The sequence below is a fragment of the Hypanus sabinus genome, chromosome 12 (genome assembly GCF_030144855.1).
Source record: "Hypanus sabinus isolate sHypSab1 chromosome 12, sHypSab1.hap1, whole genome shotgun sequence".
In the NCBI taxonomy this organism is placed as follows: Eukaryota; Metazoa; Chordata; class Chondrichthyes; order Myliobatiformes; family Dasyatidae; genus Hypanus; species Hypanus sabinus.
In genome coordinates, this window is record NC_082717.1 from 14,393,749 (window position 1) to 14,406,744 (window position 12,996).

The following is a 12,996-nucleotide window of genomic DNA, read 5'->3' on the forward strand; positions in this document are numbered from 1 at the left end:
TCTCAACCCATTTCCCTCCACAGATGCTATCTGAACTGATGAGTTCCTCCAGCATTTCGTCTGTGTCGCCCAAGTTTTCAGTATCTGCAGAAGCTCGTATCTCAGAATTAGAATCAGACTTATTACTACTGACATATTTTATATATTTGGGGTTTCCGATCTGAGGTCCATGGACCCCTTGGTTAATGGCAGGGGTCCATGGCATACAAAGAGCTTGGGAGCCCCTGGTTTAGAGGTACAGCATGGGATATGCCATGGGTAATGACCTCGCATGCGTTCAAGTTCAACAGTGGGTGTGACAGGGAATGAGGAAAGGTGCAGCTGACTTATATCGTTCCATATCGCCAAATCATATTGTTTCCTCGTGGCCTGGTAGCACATGTTCTGCGGCCCGGTGGTTGGGAACCACTGGTGTAGGCCCGTCAGGCCCATCGAACAGTGCTGCCCAGCAACCAACCGATTTAACCTCTGGCCTAATCACAGGACCATATACAATGACTAATTAACCTAATAACCAGCATGTCTTTGGAATGTGAGAGGAAGCTGGAGCACTCAGAAAAAGCTCACACGCACCCAGTAAGGACATACAAATTTTCTTACAGAGGACACTGGAATTAAACTCTGAACTCCAATGGCCCCAATCTTAAGAGCACTGCGCCGCCCACATTGTTGCTCTGTTTAGATCGCTCTTCTCATTTATTTTGGTAAGATATAAGATAAATCAAGGCTAGAAAACTAAAATAATTGCAGATGCTGAAAATAGAAAACATAGAAAATAGGCGCAGGAGTAGGCCATTCGAGCCTGCACCACCATTCAGTAAGATCATGGCTAATCATCCAAATCAGAGCCCTGTACCTGCTTTCTCTCCATACCCTCGATCCCGTTAGCCACAAGGGCCATATCTAACTTCCTCTTAAATATAGCCAATGAACCGGCCTCAGCTGTTTCCTGTGGCAGAGAATTCCACAGATTCACCACTCTCTATGCGAAGAAGTTTTTCCTCATCTCGGTCCTAAAAGGCTTCCCCTTTATCCTTGAACTGTGACCCCTCGTTCTGGACTTCCCCAACATCAGAAACAATCTTCCTGCATCTAGCCTGTCCAATCCCTTTAGAATTTTATACGTTTCAATAAGATCCCCCCTCAATCTTCTAAATTCCAGTGAGTATAAGCTTAGTCGATCCAGACTTTCTTCATATGAAAGTCCTGCCATCCCAGGAATCAATCTGATGAACCTTCTTTGAACTCCCTCTATGGCAAGAATGTCTTTCCTCAGATTAGGGGACCAAAACTGCACACAATACTCTAGGTGCAATCTCACCAAGGCCTTGTACAACTGCAGTAGAACCTCCCTGCTCCTGTACTCAAATCCTTTTGCTATGAATGCCAACATACCATTTGCCTTTTTCACCGCCTGCTGTACCTGCATGCCCACCTTCAATGACTGGTGTACAATGACACTCAGGTCTCGTTGCATCTCCCCTTTTCCTAATCAGCCATCATTCAGATAATAATCTGTTTTCCTGTTCTTGCAACCAAAGTGGATAACCTCACATTTATCCATATTAAATTGCATCTGCCATGAATTTGCCCACTCACCTAACCTATCCAAGTCACCCTGCATCCTCTTAGCATCCTCCTCACAGCTAACACCGCCGCCCAGCTTCGTGTCATCCGCAAACTTGGAGATGCTGCATTTAATACCCTCGTCTAAATCATTAATATATATTGTAAACAACTGGGGTCCCAGCACTGAGCCTTGCGGTACCCCACTAGTCACTGCCTGCCATTCTGAAAAGGTCCCGTTTACTCCCACTCTTTGCTTCCTGTCTGCCAACCAATTCTCTATCCACATCAATACCATACCCCCCCAATACCGTTTGCTTTAAGTTTGCACACTAATCTCCTGTGTGGGACCTTGTCAAAAGCCTTTTGAAAATCTAAATATACCACATCTACTGGCTCTCCCCATCCACTCTATGAGTTATATCTTCAAAAAATTCTATAAGATTCTTCAGACATGATTTTCCTTTCACAAATCCATGCTGACTTTGTCTGATGATTTCACCTCTTTCCAAATGTGCTGTTATCACATCTTTTACAACCGACTCTAACATTTTCCCCACCACCGATGTTAGACTAACCGGTCTATAATTCCCCGGTTTCTCTCTCCCTCCTTTTTTAAAAAGTGGGGTTACATTAACCACCCTCCAATCCTCAGGAACTAATCCAGAATCTAAGGAGTTTTGAAAAATTATCACTAATGCATCCACTATTTCTTGGGCTACTTCCTTAAGCACTCTGGGATGCAGACCATCTGGCCCTGGGGATTTATCTGCCTTTAATCCCTTCAACTTACCTAACACCACTTCCCTACTAACATGTATTTCCCTCAGTTCCTCCATCTTACTAGACCGTAGGTCCCTTACTATTTCCAGAAGATTATTTATGTCCTCCTTAGTGAAGACAGAACCAAAGTAGTTATTCAATTGGTCTGCCATGTCTTTGTTCCCTATGATCAATTCACCTGTTTCTGACTGTAAGGGACCTACATTTGTCTTGACCAATCTTTTTCTTTTGACATACCTATAAAAGCTTTTACAGTCAGTTTTTATGTTCCCTGCCAGCTTTCTCTCATAATCATTTTTCCCTTTCCTAATTAAGCCCTTTGTCCTCCTCTGCTGGTCTCTGAATTTCTCCCAGTCCTCAGGTGTGCCGCTTTTTTTTTGCTAATTTATATGTTTCTTCTTTGGACTTGATACTATCCCTAATCTCCCTTGTCAGCCACAGGTGCACTACCTTCCCTGGTTTATTCTTTTGCCAAACTGGGATGAACAATTGTTGTAGTTCATCCATGCGATCTTTAAATGCTTGCCATTGCATATCCACTGTCAACCCTTTAAGTATCATTTGCCAGTCTATCTTAGCTAATTCATGTCTCATACCTTCAAAGTTACCCTTCTTTAAGTTCAGAACCTTTGTTTCTGAATAAACTATGTCACTCTCCATCTTAATGAAGAATTCCACCATATTATGGTCACTCTTACCCAAGGGGCCTTGTACGACAAGATTGCTAACTAACCCTTCCTCATTGCTCAATACCCAATCTAGAATGGCCTGCTCTCTAGTTGGTTCCTCGACATGTTGGTTCAGAAAACCATCCCGCACACATTCCAAGAAATCCTCTTCCTCAGCACCCTTACCAATTTGGTTCACCCAATCTATATGTAAATTGAAGTCACCCATTATAACTACTGTTCCTTTATTGCACGCATTTCTAATTTCCTGTTTAATGCCATCCCCAAACTCACTACTACTGTTAGGTGGCCTGTACACAACTCCCACCAGCGTTTTCTGCCCCTTAGTGTTATGCAGCTCTACCCATATCGATTCTACATCCTCCAGGCTAATGTCCTTCCTTTCTATTGTGTTAATCTCCTCTCTAACCAGCAATGCTACCCCACCTCCTTTTCTTTCCTGTCTATCCCTCCTGAATATTAAATATCCCTGGATGTTGAGCTCCCATCCTTGGTCACCCTGGAGCCATGTCTCTGTGATCCCAACTATATCATATTCATTAATTACTATCTGCACATTCAATTCATCCACCTTGTTCCTTGCTCCTTGCATTGACACACAAAGCTTTCAGGCTTGTTTTTACAAAACTCTTAGTCCTTATACAATTATGTTGAACAGTGGCCCTTTTTGCTTTTTGCCCTGTATTTGCCTGCCTGACACTTTTACTTTTCACCTTGCTACTTTTTGCTTCTACCCTCATTTTACACTCCTGTCTCTCTGCACTTGTTCCCATCTCCCTGCCACATTAGTTTAAAGCCTCCTGAACAGCAGTAGCAAACGCTCCCCGTAGGATATTGGTTCCAGACCAGCCCAGGTGCAGACCGTCCTGTTTATACCAGTCCCTCCTCCCCCAGAACTGGTTCCAATGCCCCAGAAATTTGAATCCCTCCCCGTTGCACCATTTTTCAAGCCACGTATTCATCTGAAATATCCTGCTATTTCTACTCTGACTAGCACATGGCACTGGTAGTAATCCAGAGATTATTACCTTTGTGGTCCTACTTTTTAGTTTATCTCCTAACTCCCTAAATTCACCTTGTAGGACCTCATCCCATTATTTACCTATAATGTTGGTACCTATGTGCACCACGACCACTGGCTGTTCACCCTCCCATTCCAGAATGTCCTGCAACCGATCAGAGACATCCTTGATCCTTGCACCAGGGAGGATGAAATCTGAAAACTATGTAGAAAAAAATCTGAAATAAGACAAAAGAAACCTTGACTCCTCAATTTTTTTTCTCTCCAGTCCTGCTGAAGGGTCTCAGTCCGAAACATCAACTGTACTTCTTTTACATAGATGCAGCCTAGCCTGCTGAGTTCCTCCAGTATTTTGCATGTGTTGCAAAAAAAAAAACACTCATCAGGCCAGACAGCATGTTTGGAGGGAGAGGAAGTGGGGAGAAGTTTTAAGAAGGTGAACGTGGCAGAACAATGCAAAAGGAGGATCTCTGACTGTATGAAGTCAAATCCAGTGAATTAATGGGGGTAGTTAGAGGTGACTGAACTTCTCTGTCTGTGCTATGGGTTTCTACATATCCTGCTCCTGCAATGTGCCCAGCAGGTCGGGCAGCATCAGGAGAAAATGTAGCCGATATAATCAGGCAGCGTGGGCTTATTGGGCCAGAAGGGCCTGTTATTGTGCTGTATCCCTGAATAATATCACAGACGGATGATTTACAGCAGAAACTTGATATAGATTTTTGATTGAATTCTAAATTTAATTAAGAACAAAGAACTTTATTCATATCTTACATCCATTTGACACAGAAATGCTAATTCTGTTTCTCCTGCCTCAGATGTTGCTTGACCTGCTAAGCATTCTGGGAGATCCCCGTATTTACTTAAGGCAGGGGCGGAAACAATTACAACACTTAAAAGACTCTTGTTCAGGTATGTGGATGGGATATGACCCAAGCGCAGAGAAATGAGACTAGCGTTTGGCCAAATCCCTCTAAACCAGGGGTTCCACAGACCCTTTGGTTAATGGTAAGGGTCCATGGCATAAAAGGGGTTGGAAACCCCTGCTCTAAACCTTTCCAATCTATGGAGTTAGGCAACTTGGTTAGCCTGGATGAGATGGGCCAAAGGGCCTGTTTTTGTGCTGTATAACTATTACTCTATTTTTCCAGCATCTGCAGTGTTCTGCATTTGTATTCAATCTCTCTGAAATTTTCAATCTACTCAAAGTCATGGCCTACAGGAAAATAAAGCACACAATAGGCCCCAGAAAATTGCTCAGTTAAATTAAATAAACAGTTTAGGAACTGAAGATGAATTCGTATAATAGGGGAAAAGAATGAAGTTACAAGGTCACCCTTGTAATGGATCTACTGAGGAAAGAATGTTTTTTTCATGGAGCAAAAATAGAAAACAGTGATTATTCCTTCTGGAATCAGATAAAATAGAATATAGAACATTACAGCCCACAACGTTATGCCGCCCTTATAACCTACTTTAAGATCAATCTAACCTTCTCCCCCCATGTAGCCCTCCATGTTTCTATCATCCATGTCCCTGTCAAGAGATTCTCAAAGGCCCTTCATGTATCTGTCTCTACCACCACCCCTGGCAGTATGTTCCATGCACTCTCCACTCTGAGTGAAAAACTTATCTCCGATATCACCCCCTATAGGACATCTTCTCCAATCATCTTAAGGTTATGCCCCTTGTTAATGTGTTGGGAAAATGTCTCTGGATATCCATTCAATCAATGCCTGTTATCATCCTGTACACTTCTATTGAGTCATCTCTCATCCTTCTTTGCTCCAACACTTTCTACTTTCCTGCTTTCTCACTGACCTCAAATAATTACGCACTGCATTCATTGCTAAAATACTGACTGCTGTGACAGGCAGCTCATCGTCACTCCATCATCTGAACGGGTGATAAGGACAGAGCCGAAGAACCATGTTCTCTATCCACCTCGGAGTTTCTACACTCAGTGCCAATTTTATTAGCTACACCTGAATACTTGCTCATTAATGCAAATATCTAATCAGCCAATTATGTGGCAGAAATTCAGTGCACAAAAGCATGCAGACATGGTCAAGAGGTTCAGTCGTTCAGATCAAACATCAGAATGAGGAAGAAATGTGATCTGAGTGACTTTGACTGTGGAAGGATTGTTGGTGCCAAACAGGGTGGTTTGAGTAACTCAGAAACTACTGATATCCCGAGATTTTCACACACAACAGTCTCTAGAGCTTAGAGAAAATGGCACAAGAAACATTAAAAAATCCAGTGAGCGGCAGTGCTGGGTATAAATTCATTTTTAACAAGAGAGGTCAGAGGGGAATGGCCAGACCGGTTCAAGCTGACAGAGAGGCGACATTAACTCAAATGTTAGAACAGTGGTGTGCAGAGGAGCACACAGCATGTCAACCCTGAAGTGGATGGGCTGCAGCAGCAGAAGATCATGAACATCCACTCAGGAGTTACCTAATAAAGAGGCCACCGAGTGTAGGTTCCTAATAGTAAACTAAGAAGCAAAAGTAAGAAGTCAGCAATTAACAGGTACAATTAAACTTTACCTTCCTAATAAAGTTACTGGAATGCAGAAGTCAGATACTGATTCTGTCAATATGTTCCACATAATCCTTAATTAATTCTGAAGCATCGAGGGTACTACAAGCCTGAAATGAGTCACAGCTGAGCACCGGTAAAAATGATGAATGCAGTGACATTAAAACTCTAGCAATTTTTGGCAATTTTAATAAAGAAGGCATGAAGATGCTTCCGAATACTCAGAGAAATAATTATAGCCTTTACGGGCCAATTAATATTGGTCCAAAGCCACTTTCCTTTTTTGCGCAAAGGCCATCGGTCAAAAATAGTTTTCTACTGAGATGAGATAATACAACATTTGCAATTTGTCTCTGCTGATAAAAGATTTCTACAGGAAACACACACGAAATGCTGGAGAAACTCTGGAAAGGAATAAACCATCAATGTTTCGGGACGAGACCCTTCATCAATTCTGGAAAAGAAAGGGGAAGAAGCCTGCTTTCTGACCTGCTGCGTTCCTCCAACATTCTGTACGTGTTACCCTGGATTCCAAGCATCTGCAGAATCTCTTTCTACAAGAAAGGTTTTATTTTGAAGGATCCAATGTGGAAGTACAAGATAATAAACCTTTCTGAAAGACAGTGGCTGCCTTCTCCCTTCATTTGATCTGCAGCTGGCCGTATTCCTTTATGTGGCTCTCACTGAGACGCTATTTCATTGCATGGCCTATAAATCTCTTAGAACATTATCCAAAGAAACAACAAATCCATTTTAACTTATCTTCCACCTGTGATTACATTGATAGAGTGTGTCTTTATGTGTCAGCAAAACACAAACACTTTTATTCCAATGCTCAATGGTTGTGAGAACTGCTTCCATCCCCACAACGGAGGGACCAGGCCACTGTTTAACACCTCCAGTAGACCCAGTGGAATTGGCAGCTCAGTTGCAGAGTGTTGCTAGCTTTCCAATCATGCTGGCAGGTGAGGGAGAAAGGGACAATGCCAACTGATACAATACACACAAAATGTTGGAGGAATTCAGCAGGTCAGACAGCATCCACGGAGAGGAAGGAACAATCGACATTTTGGGCCATCAGGACTGGAAAGAAAGGGGGCAGAAGAAAAGGATGGGAGGAAGGGTAGGATGAGCTAGCAAGTGATAGGTGAATCGAGATGAGGGGGGAGTGAGGTAGTGGGAATGATGTGAGAAGCTGAAAGGTGATTGGTAGAAGAGGCAAAGGACTGATGAAGTTGGAATCTGATAGGAGAGGACAGTGGACCATGGAACACAGGGAGGAAAGTATGGGTGACGGGCAACTCATGAGGGCTGGGGAGGGGAATGAGAATGGACAATGGGGCCAGAGGAATAAGGGAAAACAATGACTGGGAAAGAAACAGAGGGGAGTAGTTACCGAAAGTTGGAAAAAATCAATACTGATGCCGTCAGGTAGGAGGCTATCAAGATGGAATATGAGATATTGTTCCTCTGTGGAAACATTCATTCCTGACAGTAACTTTAACATTCAAACTATAGAGTCTTCACAGAGAAATGTTGAAAAGGTGTAGGCTAGGCTCAAGGTATCATGAAGAGAAAAAGGCTAGGATAACTGATGTTTTTTTCAATAAGGCGAGGCAAAAGTAGGAGGTTAAACAGAACACAGGAACTACCGTAGAACACTCGTCCACTGCCATTTGCAGATGGAAGAAAATGGAAGTAGGTTAAAACAGGATAAGGATGCTAGGCAGAGTAGCTGAAAATGTTTTGGACAAAACTCTCACCACGTGTTCAGTGCCAACAGGCTCACATGATTCCATTATATGATTAAATGGACTCCTTGGCCTCACGATCTACCTCATTATGATCTTGCACTTTATCGTTTATCTGCACTGCACTTTCTAAGTGGCTTTTACACATTATTTTGCATTATAATGCTTTACCCTATTCCAACTCAATAGACTGTGTAATAATCTGATCTGTATGAACAATATGCAAGGCAAGCTTTTCATTGTTTCTTAGTACATGTGACAGTAATAAACCAATTCCAATTCCAATATATGGTTATTTTCTGAAACTGCAGACCTGGAGCAGCAGATGCAATATTTGACACACAAATGAAGGGGTTTCTCAGATAGTCACACAAGACCCAACAATTGATGTGCTGGAGAACCCCATTCATGGGTAGAATATGCTGGAAGGTGTAGTTGGAGAAATAAATACAGGAAGGACATTTAAAAGACTTCTACATAGGCACAAGGATGAAAAAAATAGAGGGTTATGTGGGAGAGAGGGAAGAGATTGATATTGGGGTAGATTATGAGGTCTTCACAGCATTATGGGTTAAAAGACCTGTACTGTGCCGAAATCTTCCATGTTCTAGTTCCCTGAACTACCTCACAAAACAGAGGACCTACATTAACATCTCAGTGCAGGTTTGCTAAAACTAACATCACAAACACAAAAAAATCGGCAGATACTGGAAATCCAAAGCAACGCACAAGTCCTGATGAAGGGTCCCAGCCTGAAACATCAACTGTTTGCTCTTTTCCATAGATACTGCCTGGCCTGCTGAGTTCCTCCAACATTTTTTGTGTGTTGCTAAGATTAGGCAGTGACCAGATATGCAAGAGAGCTGAAGGTCAGATATCTGGCCTAAGTGGTGTTCTGTGGTACCACGCAGAACCACAGTGAATAACATTTCCTCAAATAAAAACTAGGTAACCTTCAAGATGACCTCTGCCAGATAATGGATAAAAAGAGAGAACAAAAGCACAGCTCCAATGAATGTATGAAGCAAAATGCAGAGCTACCAATAAACTAGATTAATTTGAGATAGAAGAATACATTTGATTGGGTTAGATGATGAGCTGGAGGAGATCTGTGTGGAACAGAAACACCAATGGTTCGTATCTATGTTTATGCATAGTGGGTTTTGATTTGATGCTCTTCAAGGTTTAAGGCTCAAGGTTGTTTATTGTCATTCTTCAGTGGTAGTACATTGTTCAAATTGAGTTGAGTTCTCCCAAGAGGTTATGCCAATAACGCAGAACGTCTGTGCATGACTTTGTTTAACATGGGTAGCCACCACATACATGGTCTTTGAGAGATCGAGGTCAGGGTCCAGTGGCATAGGATACACGACTGGGGACCCTTCGCTGCTGCAGCCTTCCTCTGCCTTCCATTCTGATGTGTCATCATCTTCCGCCAGCTCCTCCATTGAAGTCTTGGTTGGATCGCTCCTTGTCTGGAACCTTCCCTGGACGTTACCGCCGTGGGTGACCCTACCAGGAGCTAAGCACCAGGTGACCAAACTCCAGAAGGCATCGCTCTCAGGACCTCAAGAACTCACAAGCCTCTCAATAGCAACAAGGTAACGATTCTTGGGGAAGAATTGAACAATGTGTATGTAGTAGATAATGGATTCGTGCGGTATAAGAAAGTTGCGGACACTGTAAGTAGACTAAGATATGCATTCTTTTACTCCCCACTGGCTATTGCAATATAAAATCTAACTTAAAATATACTGTGCAATAAACCAAATTTACATAATAAAATATGCAAATAATGGGATTTGCAGTTACAGTATTTTATTATATGCGTGCAGTATTTTAAACGCATCGTCTGTCTTGCAGTAAAGGCTGATTCAGTTATTACAGGCAAACCTCCAAACCGGGCGAAAGAAATCTGAGGAAAGCTTTAAAAAAAATACTGACCGAGTTATTAAACTCGAGACTTCTGATTGATGGCAATTGTAACTCTTGACTAATTGTAGGACAAACACACAAGTGTTGGTGTATCACACGTTATTAATGACCTCCATCTTTTACCCAGCACATAACAGGGCTGTAAATGTCACTCTCCTAAGCTACATAACTGTATCATCCAGCTCAGACAATGAGCAGCTATGCTCTATTCACTGGCCACTCAGTAATGCTCTTGTATGCCCATTGTCTGAGGTAGTTTAACTCAACAATCAATCAGTCCACCACAGACCATTAGCAACTTCTGCAGGGTGAATGGATGGTGATTCGTTAGAGGGGGAAGAAAGGGGGAGAGAGAGAGAAAGAACACGAGCACAGTTTTGAAATCTGCATTACGGATCACACAATGAATAATGATTTGCAAAGAGGTGGCAGTGGCCAAAGGAAACACCTTCATAACACCTTCTTACAGTTCAGCAGCAGCCTCTCCAGAGGCAATCTGCAGAGGGCTTTGATGAGGATGGTGTATTTGGTCTGTTAAAGGCACATTTATTGCTGTCGGAATGAGCAAAGTAGAAGAGGTAGCAACCATATTTATTTTTGAGTCAATGGTAAGGAAAGCAAATGCAACGTTAGCATTCCCTTCGAGAGGACTAGAATATAAAAGCAAGGATGAAATGCCGAGGCTTTATAAGGGATTGGTATATCTGCACTTGCAGGACTGTTTTGGGCCTCTTATCTAGGAAAGGATGGCATGAGGGAGGGTACAGAGGAGGTTCACAAAAACTATCCCAGGAATGCTGGAGAGGAGTGTTTGAGGGCTTGGGAGTGCTTTGCTGGAGTTTAGAGGAATTGGGTGGGGGGGCAGGGGAGAATCCCATTGAAACATATTGAATATAGAAAGGCCTAGATAGAGTGGATGTGGAGAGGATGGATTTTATAGTGGGAAAGTTTAGGACCAGAGGGCACAGCCTCAGAAATACAAGGGCATCCCTCCAGAACAGAGATGAGGAGGAATTTCTTTAGACAGCGGGTAGCAGGCAGGAGGTTAGGGATGAGAGGAATAATAAACCAGTCATGACTGAATGGCAGAGCAGATTCGGTGGGTTGAATGGCCTACTTCTGCTCCCATGTCTTATGGTCTTATGGTCAATAGGTCTACAATGAATACTACCTCATTGGCTCTCCACATGGCCTTGATTCACCTGGACAATACAAATACCTATGTCAGGATACTACAGCTCAGCGTTTAACACCATCTGATCTACAGTTCTGATTGAAAAGCTCCAGAACCTGAACCTTTGTACCTCCCTGTACAAATGGATCCTCATCTTCCCAACCAGAAGATCACAATCTGTGTGGATCAGAAATAACATCTGCACCTCATTGACAATCAGTACTGGCACACCTCAGGGGTGTGTGTTTAGCCCACTGGTCTGCTCTCTCTGTACCCATGACTGTATAGCTAGGCACAGCTTAAATGCCATCTATAAATTTGCATTGTTGGCAGAATCTCACGTGAGACGAGAAGGTGTACAGGAGCAAGATATACCAGCTAGTTGAGCAGTGTTGCAGCAACAACCTTTGACCTTGCAGCTCAACGTCAGCAAGGTCAAAGAACTGATTGTGGACTTCAGAAAGGGTAAGACGAGGGAACACACACTAGTCCTCATAGAGGGATCAGAAGTGAAAGGAGTGAGCAATTTCAAGTTTCTAGGTGTCAATATCTGAGGACCTAACCTGGACCCAACATATAGATGCAGCTATAAATAAGGCAAGACAGCAGTGAAATTTCATTGGGAGTTTGAGGAGATTTGGTATGTCACCAAAAACACTTGCAAATTTCTACAGATGTGCCGTGGAGACATTCTAACTGGCTGCATCACCATGTGCTAAGGCGGGGGGAGGGGGGCTACTGCACAGGATCGAAGTAAGCTGCAGAGATTTGTAAAATTAGTCAGCTCCATCATGGGTACTAACCTCCATACTATCCAGGACATCTTCAAGGAACTGTGCCTCAAAAAGGTGGTGCCCATCTTTAAGGACCCCTACCACCCAGGACATGCCCTCATCTCGTTGCTACCATCAGGGAGAAGGTACAGAAGTCTGAAGGCTCACACTCAGTGATTTAGGAACAGCCTCTTACCCACTGCCACCAGATCTCTGAATGGATATTGAACCCTTGAACACTACCTCACTACTACTTTATTTCTATTTTTGTACTACTTTTATAAATTTACCTATTTAATATATATACTTTCTGAAATTCACAATTTTTTCCTCTGTTATTATGCATTGCATTGTACTGCTGTCGCAAAGTTAACAAATTTCACCACAATGCCAGTGACATTAAACCTGATTCTGATTCTGAAATTGCGGAACAGATTCGTGGGCCAAATGGCCTATTCTGGTCCTAGGTCTTGTGATCTAAGAACAGACAAAAGAGCGAGAGTAGGTGACCAGATTGCTGAAACCTGCCCTGCCGTTCAATTGACTCCAGCCTGCTTCTCTGAAGCGGTGTTCCTGCATCTGAGTATACATGGAATTGTGCAGATGACAGTAGACTCAACTTTAACGTTAACTTTTAACTTTAGTTTTGGAGTCACGGTCACCCGGTATGAAAACTGAACCTGGTGAAAGGTTTGAGCCGGAAACATCAAATGGTTATTTCCCTCTATAGATGCTACCTGTCTTGCTGAGTTCCTCCAGC

General features: G+C 42.8%; 1 protein-coding gene across 6 annotated transcripts in view; it reads right to left on the bottom strand.

Moving 5' to 3' along the window:
- Positions 1-12,996, bottom strand: part of smyd3 (SET and MYND domain containing 3) — a 990,938-nt gene that overhangs the window by 426,459 nt on the left and 551,483 nt on the right. The window lies entirely within an intron of this gene.